At 42.4% G+C, this 13,828-nt stretch overlaps 1 long non-coding RNA gene across 3 annotated transcripts in view; it reads left to right on the plus strand.

The window, feature by feature from the left end:
• Window positions 1-13,828, plus strand: part of LOC110350422 (uncharacterized) — a 43,634-nt gene that overhangs the window by 15,228 nt on the left and 14,578 nt on the right. For 2 of the 3 annotated variants that reach the window (XR_002396985.2, XR_002396984.2), the window contains 2 exons: window positions 4,960-5,229; window positions 6,200-6,239. This is a non-coding gene — a long non-coding RNA (uncharacterized LOC110350422). The remainder of the gene's footprint in view (window positions 1-4,959; window positions 5,230-6,199; window positions 6,240-13,828) is intronic. The other variant, XR_015452770.1, reaches the window with a different exon arrangement.

Below are 13,828 nucleotides of genomic sequence, written 5' to 3' on the forward strand. Positions count from 1 at the left end.
GTTCAGGCCCTAGCCTCTTGTTACATGTCTTTGATGACAAATACAATCTTGTGAAGTGAATACAAAAAAAGTCAAATAAATTGGTGCTCTATACATAGACATTAAGCCCAGTGTAGTGTACACAAAATAGACAGAAGAGTCAAGGGCTTTTAGACAGTGTCTTCCTAAGTCACTATATTGCCAGTATTGAACTTGTGGTCCTCCTGCCTCAGCCTCCCAGAGTGCTAGGATTTCAGGTTGCACCACCATGCCCTGTTCATTCATAATACTTCAGATGGCATTACTTGCTCCCAGATTTAACTGACATTTGTTCAGCACCTCTGTGCCAGGTATTCTTCTAAGCATTTTCACATCAATTCTTATATTCAATCATTCTTACATTCACATCATTCTTACATCAATTTTCACATTCTATTCTTACCACCTAACCAGGAGAGAATTGTATTATCATCATTATCACTTTCATACTAATTAAGAAACTGATCCTCAGAAGTTTCAGTGACTTGCCCAAGGTTACAGACTCTGTGGATTTGAGACTTAGTCCCTCAACCTGATTCAAGGCCTCTGTTCTTCCTACTAGATTATCTCATAGTTGCTGAGGAGAAAGCCTCTTAATATCCTTGACTCCTTTCAATTTCTTTTTCTTTTCTTTTTTTCTTTTTGATACTGGGGATTGAACTTAGGACCTTGGGCTTGTGAGGCAGGTGGTGCAGCCACTGAACTAAATCCCCGGCCCTCCTTTCAATTTCTGATATCCCCCACCTTCATCATGTCCATCAGCAAATATTGGTACCTCCACCTCCAAACTCTGACTACTTGTCACCACCTCCACTGCTGCCTCCCTGACCCATGCCACCATCATTTCATGCCTCAATCCTGCAATTGTCTCCTCACTGGTCTCCCTGCTTCTACCCTTGCCCCCTATTCCAATTTTCTCCACAGTAGCTAGGATAATCCTTTTCAAACACAAGTCATGTCATAAAACATGTCATCAATGTACTAAAAACCTCTCCAGTGGTTTCTCGTCTCTTTCAGGATAAAAACCAAAGCCTCACAGGGATTGCCCCTTCCCCTTCCACTTCTCTGTCTCCCACATCTGTTCCTTGGCTCATTCTTTTTCTTTTCTTCTTCTTTTTTTTTTTGGCTTTTTTGAGACAAGGTTTCACTATGTAGCTCAGGCTGGCCTTGAACTCACTATGTTGCACAGGCTGGGCTCAAATTCTTAGCAATCCTCCTGCCTTGGCCTCCCGAGTGCTGGGATCACAGGCATGTGCCACCACGCCAGCTCCCTTGGCTCATTCTATTCAGCTCCACTCTTCTCTGTCAACAAGGAGATGCCTATCTCTGGACCTCTGCATTTGCTGTCCCTCTCCTGGATGGCTCCTCCCCAGGATGTTTGTGTGGTTTACTCCCTCCCTATTACACCTCAGCTCAAAATCCCCTTATCAACAAATCCTTTCTGACCACCTTTCACAAACTCAAAAACTGCCCAGATTGTAATCTCCACCTTCCACCACACTGCTCTATGAATCTCCATACCCCTTATTACTGCTTAATACACTGTGTGTTTCCTTATTTCTTCACCCCCATCTTGTTAGAATGTAAGTCCCAGGAAAATAGGGATTTTATTTTATTTCCTGTCCTTAGAATGCCATTTTCAGTTCCTACAATGTCTAGTGCTTAGTAGGTGCTCGGTGAATGGAGGCAGGTGACTAAAGAACAGGACCTATAGATTCAATGAACAGAAAGACATTTTTCTTCGGAGTGAAAACACCTTGTATACTAGGCAGTGGTGTAAGAAGTTTTTATCTTCCAGTTGGTGTTTTGGTCTCTAAACCTCAGGATCCATCTCTGAAAGCCTTAACTAAATCGAGTGGACTCAAATTATCTTGGCCTATGCATTGCTGACATTTGTTGGGCCACGAACTATATAGCCTGGTATTGTCAAGGAGCCTGGTGTTGCCCTCTTGTCTCTCTTAGGTTTCCCTTGCTCTTTTCTAAGGTACTGTTGTGTGACTTCAATTCTTTAGAGATTTTATTCTGGTCAATGGGAGAGGTAGCTGATGCCCTGTCTGTGACTAGGAGTCTATACAGGGAAATTCATCCAATTAAATTAAGCAGTAGTAATTCTTAATTGACACAAATGAGACAGACCGACAGCTGGAGGAGTGGGGGAGGGTCAGGGAGCAGATGCCCTGCAGAATGGAGAAAGAAGAGGAGCAGAATATACATTCAACTGATAGTGGAGAAGCTCACTTGCATCTAGGGTTTTTGCCACCAGAAGGGTTAGCTTTGCTGGAGCAGAAAAGATCCAGAGGGGTCTTTGCCAAGGATGAGGCAACAGGTTCCAAATTCTCGAGCTACTTTGGTTGCACTGGTGGCCAACACTGCCTCTTTTCATGTACCGTCATTTGTGAGAATTGCTCTTGGTGAGGTTTTTCACTCTCATTCTGGGTTTTTCTTTCTTTTTTTTTTTTGCATACTTTTTAAAAAATAAATTTTATTTTACTTTATCCCATCCTCCCCTCAAGACCACCCCCTCCCTATGTACAAAAGCTTTGTTTCCATTTTTTCCCTCTATTTTCACTTTTTTTCTTGTTCTGGATTTTTCCAGACACTGTGAATTTTTTTCTTCTCCTTCTTCCTTCTTTTTTTTGAGGCACTTCTCTCTATGTATCCAGGCTGGCCTCAAACTCATGATCCTCTTGTCTCAGCCTCCTGAGTGCTGGGATTATAGGTGTGCACTACCACTCCTAGCTTTCCAGATAAATTTGTGCAATAATCTTTGGAGAAAAGAAACTTTTTTCAGTAGTGGGTTGGATCCAAGGGTGCTCTACCACTGAGCTACATCCTCAGCCCATATATATATATATATATATATATATATTTTTTTTTTGGTACCAGGGATCGAACTCGGGACCTTGCTCTTGCGAGGCAGGCGGCGGAAACTATGAGCTAAATCCCCGGCCCCTTTATATTTTATTTTGAGACAAATTCTCACCGAGTGGTCCAGGCTGGCTTCAAATTTTGAATCCTCCTGTCTCAGCCTCCTGAGTAGCTGGGATTTCAGGCGAGAGATTACTTTTTAAAGTCTATTTCTCAAAGGGATTCTCAACACATGAGTTAGGCAAGCAAAGGAAAAGATGTTTTTAGGTATTCAAATGGCAGATTGAGGAGGACACTCCTGTGGAGAAGGCCCGCCCCTTGACAACTCCGGAATTTCTTCTGAGAATGTTGGGGCCGTTTTTCCCCTAGGCCCCTCTTGATCAGAGCTTTGACTCCCCAGTGGAGACAATTCTTCTCTGTATCCATGGGAATTGCTCCCATAATCAGCAGTGTCTCCTGCCTGGAACACAGACAAATGTTCAAACCTGGCAGCTGATCCTGGGAAGGAGAGCTGATTAAATCTTTCCTGTTGAAAGGCACCTTTTTGATTTGAATGTGACACCTACATACCCCACCTCAGATTTGTCTGAGGGAAGCAGTTTCACTGGAGCCTTCAGCACTGAAGATTTTAATGTCTTAATGACACATTTAATCTTCAAAAGACCTGACTGGTTTCCTAAGTCAACTAACTAAAGAGAAAAAACATGGGCTCTTTTCCTCTCTCCTGGCCCCTTCTCCACTAAACACCACCCTGCATTTGGTAGGATGAAAGCTCCTGCTGCACAGGTATCATCAGATGCCGGGGGCCATGGGGGAGAAATAAAAGGGGTTCAGAACACCACTAAGTACACATAAGTATTAACTACAAATGGAAGAGTGAAAGAGCTGACGAGCTATTTCTTTAGAAGTTTTAGTAAGACAAGTTGGAGCCATCAAGCCCCACAGTGAAGATTCTCAGTGCTATTCCGTTCCAGGAAAGCTTTCTGTGGGCGGGGGTGTATTCTTATCTGGATGTAGCTGGGATTATGTACTACCATTCAAATGCGTTCAGGAGAGACAATATCCATTTTCCTACTGACATCAAGGCAGCCTTTTAAGTTTATCCAGACTTATTTTGGTTCGCGCAATAAAAAAAGCGAGACTGGAGAACTATGTCTAACAAAAATAAAGGCATTGTGCTCTCAGAGTTTCCCACTGAAAGCCGCTTTTAAAGCAGTTTGTGGAGCCACAGCGTAGTCACCTCAGCAATCCTTGCATGCAGGCAGGTTGGCTGTGAACAAAGCCAATTTGCTTCACACGCAACAGCCCTAAACCTCCACTCTCGAGACAAAAGTCTCTCCTTAGCAATGTTTTCTACACAGCTCTGGTGAAGGGCCATTCACTTACCTCCAACCTCTTTCTCTTGGGAGACAAAGGCACCTTTGGGCTGAAGTGACATGGGAGAGTAAGAATCAGATTTGTTATCAACATTGCAGCCTTCAGTTTCAGTGAGAGGCTAAATCTGTCTATTGCGACTACAGGAAGGCAGCCTTTATAACCCCTGGAGCACTTGGCCAATTATGCACCTGCAAATATACCATATAAGATATTTCAGGGTCCTAAGCACTTTGAAAATCAATACTTCAACAGTCTCAGGGGATCCTATCACGCACCTTGGATAATAGTGGCTTTGGAATCTGTTATTGGCACCAGAAAAAGAAAAAAGTCCTCAAAGTCATTCTAAAGCCATTTTTATTGTACATTTTCAAACAAAGAACCTCACCAAAAGAACTTCTGTTACAAAATCAGAGTAGAAAGTCAAACTCATTTCATCTAAGAGTCAGTTACCCTGGCGATTTTGGACGGGTTAGGAAGTGAGGGTGGAGGAGAGCACTGTGGGGTGGGGGTGAGGGGTGGCTTTTAAATCTCCTGTGTGAGAAGACTGTTCCCACCGACTATAAACTCCAACGATTAAAACAGAAGGGCCTCTGTAACTTGCTAGCTATAAACTTTTTATGATTATTAACTGGGGGAAATCTAGAACATGTGGAATCTTAACAATTGGCTTTCAACCTCCATTTGCTTCTTTCCAAGGAACTTGTTTTTGCACGGAATGCAATAATTTAAGGCTCGGAATTTATGTTGGCTGCTCTGATATTCCTTGCTGAAAACCTACCTTCTTACATATGTTACTTCCAACAAAAAGCTGATACCTTACGTGCTGTTGATCTCAGAAAAGAAATACATGTGGGAAAAGAAGCGAATTTCTCATTGCCATTGAAGTGTCGTGACCACCTGTCGTGGGATTTGCCTGCCATCTGCTGTCCGAGTGAGGAACAACAGCAGAGAAGTGGGAGGAAGGAGGTGAGGCTGAAAGCTCAGAATGAAGAGGCCCATCAGTTGAGGAAGGGTTTGGTAGTTAGAAACTTGCCTATTCCCCTACTTTTCTCTCTCTGTTTTGTGGTGCTGTCGATCAAACGCAAGGCCTCACGTATGGTAGGCAAACGCTCTTTCCCTGGGCTATACCCCTATCCAAAACTTTCCCTTTTCTAAGAATCTTGTCCTTTATATTAAAGTGAGGTAGACAAAATATGAATAATAGCAAGAGTGTTAGTGGAAGGGTCTAGAAAATATGAATATAATGCTTTTTGGAAACAATTGGCAATATCGTATCAAGACTCCTAGAATGTTCTTTCTCTTGGTGTAATTTTTTTTTAAAAAAAAACAAAGTCTCACTATGTGGTTCAGGCTCCCCTCAAAGTCACAGTGATCCTCCTGCCTCAGCCTCAGCCTCTGGAGTCCTGGGGTCACAGGTGTGTGCCACCACACCCACTTTGTTCTTTCCCTTTGACCTAGTCATTCCATTTCTGGAAATACATGTTAATGGATGAATCTAAAACTCAGAAAAAGCCATGTAGGCAGAGATGTTCATCACAATGATTATTTTATATGGAAAAAAATAAACAGGAAGCCACTCAAATGTGTACCAATTCACAAATGGTTAAAAACATCCACTTGGCCGGGCGTGGTAGCACAGGGCTATAATCCCAGCACTCAGAATGTTGAGGCCGGAGGATTGCCGGAGGTTGAGGACAGCCTGGGCTACGTACTGAGTTCAAGGCCAGCCTGAACTCCATAGCAAGACTCTCAAAAAAACAAACAAAAACAAAAACAAAAAAGCCCATCTATTTGGTGAAATATTGTAGAACTATTTAAAATAATTATATTTAAGATTTATGACTAATGATAAAATATTACAAGGTAAAATGAAAATTAAAGCCTGTTGTTTTTCTGTTTTCTTTCTTTCTTTTTTTTTTTTTTTTTTGTGGAGTAGGATTTCCTAGGAATAGAACCCAGGGCCTCACGCATATTAGGTAAGTGCTCTACCACTGAGTTAAACCCACAGCCCTAAAACTTGTTAAAAGAATATAGAAAACAAACATTTAGAGGGAAAAAGCTACGCTAAAATGTTACCAGTAATTCTTTGTGAGGCCATAAAGGACTAAACAATTTTTTTTTTAACTTTTGGATGTTTTCCAAATTGTCTTTGTGCATGTGTTTGTATCTTGTTTGTTTTTTTTGATGTCCAATAACTTGTGCTAAGTATGCACTCCACTACCGAAGCCCCAGCCCCTCCTTTTGTATATGTGTGTGTGTGTGTGTGTGTGTGTGTGCCCTTTTTCATTTTTTATTTTGAGACAGAGTCTTTCTAATTTGCCCACACCAGGCTCAAACTTGCAATCCTTCCGCCTCAGCTTCCCAGAGTGCTGAGATTACAGGCATGCAACATTATCCACAGCTCTTCAAATTGTTTTTTTTTCTTTTTTTTTCAAATTGTTCTTAATGAGTCTATGTTAACCTGTACAGTGGAGAACTGTTTTCCCTAAAAGGTTCTAATCTGTATTTTACTTAAAAACCAAACAAATAAATCCTGTGTGGCCACGGGCAGGTCTTCTCAGCTCTTGGGAGTCAGGTTTTTCATCTGTCAATTGCTTTCCTCTCTCCAAAGGTGATTCCAGAATCAGCCCAGTAATCAATGAGAATGTATTTTGAAGTGTATGCTATCCCATAGGATTTATTATCAGTAATTTATGTTGCCTGCCATTTCTCCCCAACTTATCTGTATTCCTGATTTCTTCCCTGGAATCAGTAAGGAAAATATAAGAACTTTAATTTCCCCTCACTCTTGGCAAAATAAGATTTATAATCTTGCCCTTTGGCCAGATCCACCATCTTCCAGTAATTCTCCAAAAGGAAGGGGACAGGAGCCCAGTATACATTCAGAAAACATGGAGTTGCTCCTTTGGCCATATATGTGCCGATCTACAAAAACAAGGATATTGTAGACATCAAGGGAATGGGTACTGATCAAATAGGAACGCCACACAAATGTTACCATGGCAAAACTGGAAGAGTCTATGGTGCTACCCAGCATGCTGCTGGCATTGTTGTAAACAAGCAAGTTAAGGGCAAGATTTTTGCCAAGAGAATCAATGTGCATATTGAGAATATTAAGCACTCTGAGCTGAGAGAACTTCCTGAAACTTGTGAAGGAAAACAGTCAGGAAAAGAAGGAAGCCAAAGAGTTCCTGGGTCCCTCTGAAGCACCAGCCTGCACCACCCAGAGCAGCACACTGTGAGAATCAATGGGGAGGAGCCTGGGCCACAGGAACCTATTCCCTGCCAGTTCAGGCACAAACTGGAGATGTAGCTCTGTCCTTCAGTGCCTGACTAGCACCTAAGGTGCTCTGGGCCCTGCGTTTAATACCCAGTACAGCTAAAAATGAAAAAGCTTCTCTAAAATGAAAGGATGGTTTTCTTTATTGAGTAGGAGTATGGGTGGTGCCCTCACTCCAGAAAAATAAATACTTAGAGCAGATTCTCATGATACCCCATGAGTGTGTCGTGTCTTCACTCTTCACATTCAGTGTTTTTCTTGCTGAACAATGTGAGTGACTTATTGGGCAACAGATGTAGATCCAACTGGTTAGAAATGACCAAAGATTTATGAAGTATTTGTATTGGCTTGGAGACAGTCACTCTAAATCACCATGGGGAAAAAAAGATGTATGAAAATAAATGGAAGTTGATCTACTGCATTAGAGTCAAGCTAGGAGTTTCTCACTTGGAAATGTATCATAAATAGCTAGGTTTTAAGGATCAGGAACTTGCCTCCAAGGCCCTGCACTTAAAGATAAATTTTTTAACGCACACACCAAACGATTTATAATCTTGTTAAAAGGTACATCCAGCTGGGCACAGTGGGACACATCTGCCTGTAATCCCAGCTACTCCAGAGACTGAGGCAGGAGGATGGTAAATTTGAGGCCAGCCTGGGCAATTTAGTGAATGTCTCAAAAATGAAATTAAAAAGGGCCCAGTGGGGCCTGGGATTTAGCTCAGTGGTTTCGCCGCCTGTGTGCAAGCACAAGGACCCGAGTTCTATCTCTGGTACCAAAAAAGGGGGGGGGGGCAATGGAAGAGCACCCTGGGTGAACTCCCATAGCACCCAGAGAGAAAAAAGAGGGACCACACTCTTCACTCTATAATCCAGGTCATGGGTCTGGGGATTTAGTTTAGTGACACTGAGCCTGCCTCTCAAGTGAAAGGTCCTGAGTTTGATCTCTGCTACCAAAAAGAAAAAAGAAAACATCCAGGTCATGATGAACTTTTTTTTTTTTTTTTGGTACCGGGGATTGAACTCGGGTTCTTGGGCTTTCAGGGCAGGCTGCGGAACCACTGAGCTAAATCCCTGGCCCAAACTTTTTTTTTTAAGAGACAGGATCTTGTTCTCTAATCCAGGCTGGCTCAAACTCCTGATTCTCCTGCCTCAGCCTGGACCTGCACCACCAGGCCCAGCTTTCTCTTGAATTCTTGGTTGTTACCACCCTAATTGTCTCTGATTTCATCTCTGTCTGGTCCCTCTTCCTCCAGGGCATTGCTTACCCCACTACCACCCAGAGTAATTATTCTTCAATTCCAGGATGGTCAAGCCGTTCCCCAGCTCAGAACCCTTCTTTGCCTCCCTGTTTTATAGGATTTAGTTCAGCACCCTCGTCCCCCTCTGAGTGGTACTCAGTCCCCTGATGTGTCAGATTCCTCCCAACCCCTTTCATTTCACTCACAAGATCCCCCCTGCCAGGACTGCCCTTTCTGGCCACATCCACCTGACAAACCCCTGCCATTTGGGGACTTTAGATGTCAGCTCCCCTTGAAACCTTTCCTGGCTCCTTTGGTAGAAGCGACCACATCCTCCTTTGTGCCGCTTCTCTGAGAGAAGAAGAAAACAACCATACTGGGTCCTATGGCTCTGCCCAGATCCTCTCTGATCTCTGACCAGTTAGTTCCCTTCTGCCTCTTCTCTGGCTGCTGCTGGCTTTTGGCTTTTGCCCGAGACTACTGGGGAGGAGCTCCTCAGGTTACTGGAATGGCTTTGATCCTTCCCTCTTCCTAGTCTCTGGCAAATGACTAATTAGACTCGGGAGTTTGAGAGCTCAGCATAGTCAACTCCGGATGGAATTTACACTCCTGAGCTCCCTTAGGGATTAAGTTCCTTTAGGGATTAAACTACCCTCTCTGGGTCTTTGCCTGAAATCTCATCTTTGTTTGTTTTTTCTCCTTCGCAATCCTGCTTCCCCTGCGCCCTTACGGGTTTGTTCTTGGGAGAGTATCTTTAATAAATCTCTTACCTGGGAATCATTGCCCCAGAGTGTGCTCTGAGATTGCCCCAGGCATCCACCTAGGCACGTCTTTAGGTCCCACTGGATGTCAGAACCTGAGAGGTGCTTTCACAAAAGCTAGTTAATTTACATCTTGCAAACCCTGTATGAATAAAATACACATTTAACTAATTAATTATTTTACTTTTTTTTTTTTTGGTACCGGGGATCAAACTCAGAACCTTGCGCTTTCGAGGCAGGCGCCGGACCCACCGAGCTAAATCCCTGGCCCAATTAATTAATTATTTTGAGACAGGGTCTCCCTATGTGGTTCACACTGGCTTGAACTCACAGTGATCCTCCTGCCTCCACCTCCTGAGTCCTGGGATTACAGGTGTGTTCTGCCACACCCAGTTAAAGTAAGAAAGATGAGGTTTAAACTGGTGATTTAAAATTGCTGTGACCATATCAATTACCCTGTGTCTCCGAGCTTTAGTTCAGGTGTAAAAAAATTTAAATATATCTTTGGGTGTGATGGCACACACCTGTCACCCCAGCACTCTGGGAGGATGAGGCAGGAGGATCTCAAATTCAAGCCCAGCCTGTGCAATTTAGCAAGATCCTATCTCAAAGTGAAAAGAAAGGAAGGAGGGAGAGAGGGAGAGAGAGAGAAAAGAAGAAAGAAAGAGTAAAATAAAGACTGGGGATGCAGTTCAGTGTTAAGACCTTGGGTTTAATCCCTAATACCATACACAACCAATCAATAAACTTTGAAAATGTCCTTCTCACACATTTCTTGATATGTCTTTAACTCCAATGATTTTCTCTTTGTGGACTCTGCATGATAGGCAGACTAAATAAAATCATGGTATGGAGGTTTTGTTTTTGTTTTTGTTTTCGAAGCAGTCTCCCTATTTAGCCTGGTCTAGCCTCAAACGTGAGATCCTCCTTTAACTGCCTCTGTGCTGGGTTTATAGGTAGGTGCCACTGCATCTAGCTTGGGGAACTCTTAATTTTGGTATTTATGTAGAAGTCTGGTTGATTCATTTGCTGGTTTCTACAACTTTTAGTAATGTCAGATTGTGGGGCAAAAGCAGGTAAGAGAAAAAAACCCAACTTCATCAAAATAATCTCTTTTTTGGGGGGGTACCAGGGATTGAACTCGGGTCCTTGTGCTTGCAGGGCAGGCAGCAGAACCACTGAGCTAAATCCCCAGCCCCATCAAAATAATCTTTTCTACTACAAGGTCCCCCTCAATCATAAATCGCTCTTGTGACCTTTGGCAAGTTTTTCCCATCTTAACCCCAATTTTCTTTTTCCTTTCTTTTTTCTGGTACCAAATATTGAACTCAGGACCTCGTGGTTGCAAGGCAGGAGTGGTGCCACTGAGCTAAATCCTCAGGCCCAGTTTTCTTACTTTTAAAGTAAGGAGGGGCCAGTGATGTAGCTCAGTGGTGCTGTGCCTGCCTGGTAAGTGCAAGGTCCTGAGTTCAATCCCTGCTACCAAAAGAATAAATAAATAAAGTAGGGAAATAAGAATACCTACTACTCCAAATTCTCTATTCCATTGTTTCAAAAATATTTCAATATATACGATAATTTGTTTCATTTATACTACCAGTTTCTCTTAGTTCATTGAAAAGAATATTTTTGTGCTATTATCTATTTGTTTCTGTTTTGTAAGAGTATTTTTTTGTCTGTGACATGTACTCTGAGTAGCATTTGGGCCATTCTTTTATGATTATGGTACACAGTGTATTAACTATTGTTATTCTCTCATTTTGTTATGAAATTTTTTTTCTGGTACTGGGAATCAAACTCAGAACCTTGTGCTTGCCAGGCAGGCGTGGTGCCATCGAGCTACACCCCTGGCCCTTGGGTTTTTTAAAAATAGAATTAAGAGGGCCAGGGATTTAGCTCAGTGGTTCGGCCTCACAAGCACAAGGTCCCGAGTTCGATCCCCGGAACCAAAAAATAAATTAAGAAGAGTGCTTTTTGGGGCCGGGGATTTAGCTCAGTGGTTTCACCGCCTGCTGCGCAAGCACAAGGATCTGAGTTCGATCCCCAGCACCAAAAAAAAAAAAAAAAAAAAAAGAGTGCTTTTTAATGTTTTCTTAATTAATAGCTACATGTATTACATTAAAAAAGAATACCTACTACAGAGGTAAGTTAATGAAAAACACTTGAAATAGTATCTGACAAAGTGTGTGCTCATTTTTTTTGAAGTGTGTATTCAATATTATTATTTTATTGCTACTGCAGCTACTTATGAACAGGTTGTGCTCCAAAAGACTATAAATGCCTTTGTTCATATTTTACCATAGCGCTCAACCACAGAGACTCAGGATAGTCAGAACATTGACACTGACATTCAATAGGCCCCAGATCACTCCAATATTACTATTATTATTTTCAAGTGGGGCTGGCATGGTGGTGCACGCATCTAGTCCCAGCACTCTGGAGGCTGAGGCAGGAGGATTGCTGTGGTTTTGAGGTCAGCCTGGGCTACATAGTGAGTTCAAGACCTGCCTGAACTGCATAGAGAGACCCTGACTCAAAAAAAAAAAAAAAAAAGAATCCAAGTGGGTAGATCAGAAATGTTATTGAATTCTCCTTACAAGCTACAGGAGTAAATTCTCTTCCCTCTTGTGGTGATTCCTAGAATTATCATTGCCCCTTAACGTGAACCTCATAGTGCCAAATCTACAAGGAGTTTTAGAGATCACTTGGAAACATGCAGGCTCCCAAGATGGAGTCCCAAACTCACGTATCAGAGAAGATATGAAAGAATCCCTCTCTCTCTCTCTTTTTTTTGCAGTACCGGGGATTGAACTCTGGACCTTGCGCTTGTGAGGCAGGCAGTGGCACCACTGAGCTAAATACCCGGCCCCTTTCTCTCTCTTTTTAGTCTGGTATATGTCTTTGCTTTTTTTTTCTTTTTTTGATACTGGGGATTGAACTCCAGACCTTGTGCTTTCAAGGCAGGCGCCAGAACCACTGAGCTAAATCCCCAGCCTAACAGTTGTTTTTTTTGTTTGTTTTGTTTTTGGTACTGGGGATCGAACTCGGGAGCTTGTGCTTGTGAGGCAGGCACCAGAACCACTGAGCTAAATCCCCAGCCCTCTCTCTTTTTAAAGACAAGATCTTAATATGTAATTCAGGCTGGCCTTGAACTCACTATGTAGATCAGGCTAGCCTCCAACTTGCAGTGATCCTCCTGCCTCAGCCTTACAGTGCTGGGATTATGGGTCACTATGCCTGGCAGAGTTTCAAAAAATATAGCTAAAGTAATTCAGTTATGCTGGGCATGGTGGCACATGCCTATAATACCAGCACTTAAGAGGCTGAGCAGGAAGATTGCTGTGAATTTGAGGCTTGCCTGAACTACACATAGAGACCCTGTCTCAAAAAAACCTCATAAATAAATAAATTACATATGACAAAAGAAAAAATATTCTTGTGCCCTTTCATCCTCCTGACAACTCTAGGTAGATAGCACATTATCAGTCCTATTTTACAGTTGGCAAAGTTAATTCTCAGGGACACTAAATAACTTGGCAAGGAAGTGAGTAGGGGAGGGAGGTTTGAACCAAAGCCTGAAACTTTGCTACTCTCCCGATGGCTTCAGGGGTGGGAGGTCCTTCTCCCCAGTGCCTTCTCCTGCCAGACTCTTAGCTAAACTCACCCCATCCATCCTCACAACTGAGCTACACTTTGCAGACTAAAAATGACTCAGACTCAAGCTGGGGATGGTGGTGCATACTTGTAATCCTAGCACTCTGAGAGGCTGAGGCAGGAGGATCTCAAGTTCCAGCCCAGCCTGAACAACTTAGCAATGTAGTGAGACTTTGTCTCAATATATAAATAAATAAATAAATAAATAAATAAATAAATAAAAAGGCTTGGGTTCAATCCTCAGTGCTAAAAAACAAACAAACAAACAGCAACAACAAAACAGGAACAACTGGATATCCATAAGGAAGAAACAAAACTCAACTTTTGCCTTATTAACTTGAAAAAAATGGATCCTGGACCTCAGAAAAGTTAAAACTTTTGTGAGAAAATCTTTGAGATCTTGAGGTAGAATAGAATAGATTTCTTAGAAGTTAAAAAAAAAAAAAGGAAAAATACAACTTGATAAGTTGAATTTTATCAATATTAAAATCTTCTTTCTTCTTTCTCTCTTTTTTTCTTTTTTTGTACCGAGGATCGAACTTGGGTCCTTGTGCTTGCGCAGCAGGCAGCAAAACCACTGAGCTAAATCCCCGGCCCCTCTCTTTTTTTCTTTTAAACAGGGTTTCACT

Source organism: Heterocephalus glaber, unplaced genomic scaffold (assembly GCF_053883595.1).
Source record: "Heterocephalus glaber isolate CG9 unplaced genomic scaffold, H.glaber_assembly_v1.0 deba00001452, whole genome shotgun sequence".
Classification (NCBI taxonomy): Eukaryota; Metazoa; Chordata; class Mammalia; order Rodentia; family Bathyergidae; genus Heterocephalus; species Heterocephalus glaber.